General features: G+C 33.2%; 1 protein-coding gene across 3 annotated transcripts in view; it reads left to right on the forward strand.

Annotated features, from left to right (window-relative positions):
* The window catches only part of LOC137646120 (prostaglandin E2 receptor EP4 subtype-like), a 143,226-nt gene that overhangs the window by 20,271 nt on the left and 112,955 nt on the right, over positions 1-10,000 (forward strand). For 2 of the 3 annotated variants that reach the window (XM_068379322.1, XM_068379324.1), the window contains exon 2: positions 993-1,047. The exons of the other annotated variant lie outside the window; for it this stretch is intronic. The gene's annotated coding sequence lies outside the window, so the exon portion shown is untranslated. The remainder of the gene's footprint in view (positions 1-992; positions 1,048-10,000) is intronic. 3 annotated transcript variants of the gene reach the window in all.

A 10,000-nucleotide genomic window follows, 5' to 3' on the forward strand; every position in this document is an offset into this window, starting at 1 on the left:
ATCAACATCATCATCATCATCGTAGAAATCTCTCTTATCTGTCTGTCTGTCTGCCATAAATGACTTACGGGGCTGCCTTAGTGCAAGAGCCCGTGCTTGCTATTTATCAATAGTAAGGCAATCTAAATCATCATCATCATCATGTCTGTCTATCTGCCTGTCTCTCTGTCTTTATTCAACCGTGCATGTAACTTGTCTTCCTAGAGTAGGGCTCTTCATTTCCTAGTATTAATCTTAGGTGGGACTTCCATCTCCCTAGCTTGTTAGATGCCATTCAATGTAGTTTTTTTTAGAGTCATATACTTTTCCTTTCAGATACTTCATTTTGTAAGTTAGATGATCTCTATGTGTGTTAAGTGATATATTTGTTTATATGTTATATGTCAATTGTTGTGTTTTTATTCATGTCGTATTATATGTATTTCTTTGATTTTTAAATTACAAATCTAAATTGTATTGAGAATAGAAAATAAAAATTCCGACGTCACATACACCTCCCAAAGATGGTGGACATGATTTTTCCTATTGAATAGATCTACAGTATATTCTATTCCATCTTATTTTATCTATCGATGCTTGATCGTCAGATTTCTATCCCTGTATAGGCAATAGATGCTGCCAGCACTGGTTTGGTTATAGTAACATAACGAAATGTAGACGAATAATTGGAAGATATTACATAATTTCTCATCATATTATTTCTTTTAGGAATTAAGAAGGGAAATATACCACTCTGATTCCTTAATTACATGTAAAGACTGATGCCAAATGTATAACAGATCTTTAATAGATCCTCATTTCATAATATAGAAGTAATAAATGAAGTTTAATGTATAACCAATGACCAGTGCCCACAGCATCAGTTTAAAAAAAAAAATTATTACTCCCATATTCCTAAATCTCTAATATATAATTCACCGTCAGCAACGCTGTTTACCTTTTGCAGGGCCAAAGCACTTTTCACCTCACCTTCTTTTCTCATCTTTCTGCAGCATCTCCTGCAGTAGCGCCAAGACTCAAAGCAGTTGTAGCCGAGCAGGAGGCAGCGTAAGTGAAGGATAAATTTGCCTAGCATCACATACACTGAACATGGCATTCACTTAACACTGATTAAATATCCGTAGAGACTCCAGGGTGTCTGGATTAAATAATTAACATAGTAGAGGCATAACATCGTTAAAGCATGTAAGCAATTGATGAAAACAAATCATGGTTTGGGTTATTGAGGAGTTTCTAATTTCTAACAGGTCGGTGGTGGACTGTAAGATAAGTCTGTGTAGGAGTTAACCAAAACTCTGAAATATTATCTTTTGTATCATGTGTTATCTAATTAACTTATTTCTTAATACTTGCTTTCAACATCGCTTAAATGTATTGGATGGATGGGTGAATTTTGAGTGGTGATGTTGACAATAGTTCATGTTACTGTTCTCGAAATATTCTATTTTAATTGTTCGTTGCTTTTCTTGTAGTTTATGTATTTATTTCTTCATTCACTGGGCTGTTTTTCCTGTTGGAGCCGTTAGGCTTATAGCATCTTGCTTTTCCAAGTAGGGTTGTAGCTTAGCTAGTAGTAATAATAATAATAATAATAATAATAATAATAATAATAATAATAATAATAATAATAATTATAATAATAATAATACGCCTAAACTAAGTCAATGAAGCTTACTTTTGTTTTTAATTTCAGTTACTAATACCTTAAAAAATATTACAATTATTATTTAAACTTATTCTCTTGGATACGTTCGTTGAAAAAAATATACTGCATACAGTTATCCTGCCTTTTCGCAGCTACTAGAAAAGGGAAGGGTTACTTACCCACTATCCTTGAACGCAGTATCAGCCCATTCAGGATAACCTACCAACTCAAGGCCACGGACTTGTGCAAAAACTAAGAATGGCGCAACATGTTCCTATTTATTTTTATCTATTTTTTTGTTTGTTAGATTAACTTTAACCTAATCTGTTGCATTTTTTTAACGTTTTGATGTAAGTAATTCTTAGCTCTTTGAATCTCTTGAAGATGATCGACTAACTTTAAGCTCTTTATAAATGAATGATCTTGAAGAAAATCATTGAAATTACACTGGGCTTTAATTCGAATTTTGGTGACTTTAACATTTTTGATAAATTTAAATAAAAATTTGATTACACAGTTAGAAAAAACTATAATTTTAATTGGAAATTCTCACTAAAAATATACTGTTCTCAGCCGTTTTACAGTAAAATACAGGCGACTGTAATTTGACTAAACTTTACTATCTTTTACGGGTTGGTGACCGTAATATCACTCCTTTACGTCAATACATCCGTTTTTAAAACGGTAAATGCCTGGCAACATTTATTCCAGGATTTTTACCGTTTTTTTACTGCCAATCTTTAACAGTGTACCATTTTCCACCAACGACAGCCACTCATAAAAACCATTCACTATTGCAATCAAAATTCTGATCTCCACAGATCAAAGGCAGGTTGACGTGAAAAACGAGATAAAAAATAGGGTAAAATGGATGAAAAGTATAAAAAATCTACTATCCTTTCATAAATTCTCAAAGATAAATTCTCTCCTATTCCAAGTACTCTATATTGGAAAAAAAAGATCTCGTAGATATTGACTCTTACTTGTGGTCAACAGGGTGGACGGATATTGAGGTTTACGTAAAGGAACCAACTCCGATAACCCAGTGACCTCGAGAAGATGATGTAGGCGATGATGATGTTCAGGACAGGGTTTCATGATGTACAAAATTGCAAGGGTTCGAATACACTTTTCATGGTCTTTCAGTTCCTCAAAGGTATTAAAACATTTTCTCATTCAAAAGAAGTGTAGTTCAACTGAGTAGAGCTCGTAAGATGCTTTTAATTATATTAATACTTGATGTATTATTTAGCTTTACTGAGCTCTCGATATTATAGTTTTAGTTTATCGATGTGTATTTATTGATATGATGCGCTCAGGAGTTGGCTCACACTGATAATGTTACATTGAAACTATGATCAGATGAATTAAGCTTTTCTAACAACCGAATTATAACGAGGATAGTAGTACAGAAAGATGTTACTGTCTTATAAAAGAAGTGTAATTAGAATAAATAAACGAAAGACAGAAAACAGAAAAGCAAGAAAGTGCGTGATGAACTACTAATTTTGCTACTATTCCCAAGACAATATTGATGACCTCTCCATATTATGGTTTTATTCCATCGATATGCATTTACTGATATGATGCGCTCAGGAGTTGGCTTACACTGATAATGTTATATTGAAACTATGATCAGATAAATTAAGCTTTTCTAGCAACCTAGTAATTATAACGAGGTTACGGTCTTATAAAAGAAGTCTAATTAGAATAAATAATCAAAAGACAAAACAGCAAAGCAAGGAAGTGCATGATGAACTTTTTTATTTTGCTACTATTCCCAAGACAACATTGATGCCAATGCCTAATAAAAATACACTAAAAGAGTGGACTAAACAAACCCGGAGGAGAATTCTAGGAAAATATCGTTAAAAAAATGGCGACAGAACTTTCTTCATCCTTATCAATTCTCAGAACGCGCAAGGCTATCTCGTTTTGCATTGTGTTTTCCCGACAGAGGTCGCGCGGGGTGAGCATCTTGCGCCTACTCACAATTATTATGGGAAGCGAGATGAGTAGCTCTCTCTCTCTCTCTCTCTCTCTCTCTCTCTCTCTCTCTCTCTCAGCTACTGCAAAAAGCAGAGATAAACAATTCTTATTTCAGCTTATTTTTTTATTACTGTGCCTTCTCTATTTCATATTTTGAATCTCCTTTCTTTTTACTAAGTCCCTGCTATTTTTAATAATAAGTTTTCCTCTTATTCCTTCGTTAGATTTTCTATTTTATTCGGTATCAACTATTTTTCAACCTATCTTCTTTCTGTTTATTTTTTCTCCATTCAGTTTCTTCTATGTTGGAGTTTAGAGTTTCTCCCCATTATCAAAGTTAGAGTATATTTTTCACCTTCTATTTTTATTCAATTTCTCCTTTCCTGTCTTTTACTAGTTTCGGGTCTTTTCCTATTATAATACCGAAGGGGAGAAACAAACAGTAGCTCTTCTGTATCCTGGACACCAAGAAAAAAGTATTACAAGTGGAAAATAGTGATAAAATAGGGAGAACTCTTGCCTCTTAAAGGAAGATAAGTTATATGAGTATGGGAAAAAATGGCCCATGAGGAATATCCCAAAGCTTAGTAGTACATGGAAAGAAAAATCAAAATTGAACCGAAATTCCTTAAAAAGTTTACCAATTGCCGAGTTTTTATCGTCAGGTGAATGAAGAGTAAGATATATAAATAGCAGTGAGAGATATTATTTATCGTTAACCGGTTTCTCAAGCAACAGGAGATAAGAGACTGAGAGAAGAGAAGAGAAGGTACTGGCGCCACTAAGTCCAAAACATTTTATTTTTTTTCTGTAATGATGATTTGGATGACAAGTTTTTATTTATAATCCTGGCCAATGGTATGATTTAAATCATTATTATTATTATTATTATTATTATTATTATTATTATTATTATTATTATAACCCCAATTGGATAAGCAGGATGCTATAAGCCCAAAGGGCCGCAACAAGGAAAATAGCCCAGTTAGGAAAAGAAATAAGGAAACAGATAGAATAGTGTGCCTGAGTGTACCCTCATGCAAGAGAACTCTAACCCAAGACAGTGGAAGACCATGGTACAGAGGCTATGACACTACCGAAGACAAAAGAACAATGGTTTGATTTTGGAGTATCCTCCTAGAAGAGCTGCTTACCATAGCCAAAGAGATTCTTCTACGCTTACCAAGTGGAAGGCAGCCACTGAACTATTACGTTGTACCAGTTAACCCCTTTAGCGAAGAAGAATTGTTAGGTAATCTGTGTTGTCAGGTGCATGAGGAAAGAGGAGAATGTGGAAAGAATAGGACAGACTATTCGGTATATGTGTAGGCAAAGGAAAAATAACCAGAGAGGAGTCCAATGTAGTACTATCGGAAGAAAATAGGATACTATGACAAACCCAATCTGACTTAAAGGTAAAGGAATCGGGTATCAGTTCCGGTATCATTAGAATACATGCTCACCAGAACGTCAGCTGAGCAGGCACAACCTCCAATGTGGGGACCAACCACAGCAGTGGCCTCCCCAGTAAACAGCTTAAAATCACGGTCCCCGGGCTGGGATCGATCTGCTGTCATGCGAATGATAGGCGAAAACGTTTCCTCTGTACTTCAGGAGGCTGGTTTCTATTGCCTTACTTTAGCTGACAATAGCAATGTTCGTTATGGTGATATAATTAATAGAAGGCTCTTTCTCTGCATTCGCTATCGGATTAATATACAGAAAAAAACGATAACATGATATGAACTGATTATTCTTTTATTTATGTATACGTCGAAACCAAATTTTAACCTGTTTACTTATTTTCTTTTTCTATTTTAGAATTTATCTTTCAAGTATTTTCAAAATTATAACTTGCAATTATGGAATAGTTACTTAGTTAAAGTTGTCATTAAACAGTCATCGTGAGTATAATTCTTTTTTATTACCTAATCAAAAATAATTTCGCCAACAGAAAAAAAAATGGGGAAATGTTCATATTCATTCTCTCTCTCTCTCTCTCATCTCTCTCTCTCTCTCTCTCTCTCTATATATATATATATATATATACATATATATATACATATATATATATATATATATAGAGAGAGAGAGAGAGAGGAGAGAGAGAGAGAGAGAGAGAGAGAGAGCAGTAATAAAAAAGCACAGATTGACCGTGTAGAGAAAACTGAATGCAATATTTCATTACTAGAAACGACCGGATATTAAGCATCAGTAATACTCTATTTGCAATTTGTACTAACAGATCCTATGTAATTTTTTAAAATAAATTAAAAGATTCTATATTATTTGTTGCTTCATAAATTATGTTATTTTTTTTTTTTTTGTCTTCTAGTTTTCTAAGAATCTAGAAAGCAATTTTATACAGAAAAGATAATTGATATATCTATCTCGTATGACTTGCATCCTGTGTTTAGAGTTCCCCGAGAAGCTAACCCTACTCCACCCCCCTCTCTCTCTCTCTCTCTCTCTCTCTCTCTCTCTCTCTCTCTCTTCGTTATTTTTGGGTGACGATTAATTTCCACTTATAATTTTCCTCTAATTAAGTACCTCGACCAATGGATACATTGTTTATTTCACCTCTCTCTCTCTCTCTCTCTCTCTCTCTCTCTCTCTCTTCGTTATTTTTGGGTGACGATACACTTCCATTTATAATTTTGCTCTATTTTTTTTACTCGGACAATGGATACATCTCTCTCTCTCTCTCTCTCTCTCTCTCTCTCTCTCTCTCTCTCAGTTTTTCTAATCATTGTGTGTAAAGGAATAGTTTTGTAACTGGTTTCTATAATATCTGAACTAATCATTTCCTTATTCTTTAAAAAAGACTTAAGTAAATAGACTATTACCTAAAAGAAAAAGGCCACTCTCTATAATAATAATAAAAAAACTATTCATAATAAGTAGTCACTTTTTTTTTACCAAAAAGGAATACCGTCCAAACATTTAAGCCCGTTAAAACAAAAGACGTTTTTTGTCCAATGCAGTTTCTTGAACAACAAATGGTGTCTCGAAGCAGTTGGAATCAACCTTAGTTCTGCAGGTTGTAGGTAAGTGCAAATGAGAGAGAGAGAGAGAGAGAGAGAGAGAGAGAGAGAGAGGGAGAGAGAGAGAGAGAGTAGGAACATAGTTGAGGGGGGAGGGGGACCAAATTGAAGTACCGGTTCTGAGAATACCTGGAACGTGCCCAGGTCTTATATATTTATCTATTGAATAAATTCTTAACGTTGCGAATATAATAATTGCTTACCTTGCCATTGTGGTATTTACGACGGACTGTATCTGAATATATTCAAATTACTGTAATTAAGAGATATTCCTCACAGAGAACCTTTAATTAGTTAGTAACAAAATGTTTCGGCTTGGAAAGTTGCTTCATACAAGATCAAAGGTTGACAATCTCGGCAGCAATAGTTGTCGATCTTGCCAGCAATAGTTGCCCATCTTACCAGAAAAGTTGGTGATTTCGCCAAATGAATTTGCGGGTTTGGTTAGCTGAAGTTTTTAATTACGGCAACACTTTTTCTTTAAATTCTATGCACAAATAAACAACAGGTACGACATATCAGAATTAATCCAAAAGGATAAATATAAAGAAGAAAAACTAAAAAAAAAAATGGAGAACAGGAGAACATGTGTTGAGCAAGGCGATGGCTGGCGCCTTCTCACCGTCCAGTGAAGTGCTGTGAGAAATTTTCCTAGTTCATTGCTGGGAGCGAAGGATTGTCACAGGACGTGACTCTCCTGCATAAGACTTGCACTTATTTGAGACGGAATGCGTACACACTATGGGATTAGTGTTTAGATTCGTATTGCTATTACGTTTCATAACCTCTAACTACTGTATCCAATGTAACCAAATGTTACAGTGCTGAAACCTATTCTACTTGGCACCTTATTCGTTAAGCAAATGTGTAATGTTTTTTTTGGATGTGAATAGTAATTTACTAATTTACACGAAACTCTAGTGAAGCTAATTACGTCAATTATTCTGTTTTGTGTTGTAATTAGTCGAGAATAAGGGAATTAAAGCGAAGTTTTAAAATATTCTTCAAAAATTTATGCATGACCTTGAAATTTGCATAATACCTAAATAGTTCACTTGATCTAGAAACATTCCATAATTATCTGTATTCAATTATTAGATAAGTTAATCATCTTTTTTACAAAACGAAGGCAGTAATCCAATTCAAGTGAGTCTTAATCTGGATTTATTACATTTCTTTTTCTTTACATATTATTGGTTACAGAAACAAAAACAAAAAAATCACAGCAAAACGATACGTAAATACGAACTAAACTTTTTGCAGTTGCCCTTCCGAGCCTTAAAACTTAATAATACTTATCGTCAATGTATATGCATCATAAATATTGTTACTATTCTTAAAATATTTTATTTTTCCGTATTTCCTTTCCTCACTGGGCTATTTTCCCTGCTGGGGCCCCTGGGCTTATAGCATCCTGCTTTTCCAATTAGGGCTGTAGCTTAACATTTAATAATTTAATAATAATAATAATAATAATAATAATAATAATAATAATAATAATAATAATAATAATAATAATCACACAGATACATACACGGTGTCCTTGTAGATTCTCAGATAAACTTCATTATCATATTAGCAAATATAATATTAAACATAAATTCTTAACGAGCTAATATTAGATATAATCAAGGTCAATAGAAAGTAAGTAAAATGATACGCGGATTAAATACTAAGCGAATGTTCGCACTGAACCAACTGTTGCACTGTGCCAAGTCTATGCAACTCTTGCATCCCATGCTCTTAAAAACGATGTTGTGTATAATTCATTGTTGTTGCGAGTGATTTGTGTCGTATTCGATTATACGTTGCATGAATTATTCATCGGCTAGATTTATGCAAATTGCTTTGCAAGATTGCGCAATGAAGCTTTTAGGCACGATACTGACAGCTCATATTATAGCGCTCATAATTTATAGTGAACGTTCCCGGAGTGAAAAAAAAAAATGAAAATATGCAATGACAATATTTTGCATTCAATTGATTGATAACGTATATGACGATATTGTTTCATGCTCCAATACGTTTGGGTAAGTTACTATATATTAAGTAGTATAAACTTGCAGCAAATATCTTTATGTAGAACAGGCTGACATAATTCTCTTTTTATTGTTTATATATGACAGATCTATGTTCTTCCTGTTCTTAAAAAGATCTATTTTAATTGTTCATTACTTCTCATATACTCGTATATTATTTATTTCCTTATTTCCTTTCCTCACTGGGCTATTTTTCCGTGTTGGCGCCCCTAGGCTTATAGCATCCTGCATTTTCAACTAGGGTTGTTGCTTAGGGAATAATAATAATAATAATAATAATAATAATAATAATAATAATAATAATAATAATAATAATAATAATGTACAATCAAATCTATTTACATAATAAAAAGAGAAACAGCCACAAGAAATATATATAAAAAAAATTAATTTCAAATAATAAAGGCTTCTCTTTACTTCAACATTAAATAGCGTATACTCAGGCAAAGTAATGTCACAAACTATGCTTTGCTCGTCTTTGTGCGGAGTAGACAATGTAATGAATATATATAAAAAGTAAATTTGTTTGGTTCAGCGCAAACATAATTTGAGGACTACAATTTAAAGCTACAATTTGAAAGCTTTACCCTTGGAGACTGAATTGAAGAGATCTGCATGGTGCAGTCTCAAAGGCTGTTTTGAACGCTGGAAGCTTATAATTTTCTACGTACAATATCCAGCAATTTAGCCATGTTTGTGGGTTTAAGCAAAATCCACAAACTCCATTTGAAACCATAAAAAGAAAATAATACTAGTCGAAACTTATCTTGGAAAATAAAATACATATATTCACATGTATACATGTGTGTGTTTGTATTATCCATACATACAAACATATATACATACATATTCTGTGTGTATATATATATATATATGTGTGTATATATATATATATATATATATATGTGTGTGTGTGTGTGTTTAAAACATTATTCCATACCTGATTCATCTAATTTCTGCCTTTTTCTCAACAATCATATTATTTCGGAATAAATGTAAAAAAAAAAAATGTAAATTTCCAAAGATGTTTCAGAATGAATAACAAAGTATGTGAGAAGGCAGACCACTCATTTAAAAACAACGCTATCTTTTTATCCTTTTTTTTATAAATTTGCAGTTCGAGAATATTTTGAGCCTTTACTCTCTTTGAAGCCAATCTGCAATTATGTCTGCAATATCATGCAGGATAAACAAGGCCGCTAGTGTGTTCGAAAATAAATATACAAATTCTGGAGACATTCAAGTACGCAGAGAGACATTAGCATATTACTATCCAAGTGATT

Source organism: Palaemon carinicauda, chromosome 8, assembly GCF_036898095.1.
Source record: "Palaemon carinicauda isolate YSFRI2023 chromosome 8, ASM3689809v2, whole genome shotgun sequence".
NCBI classification, from domain to species: Eukaryota; Metazoa; Arthropoda; class Malacostraca; order Decapoda; family Palaemonidae; genus Palaemon; species Palaemon carinicauda.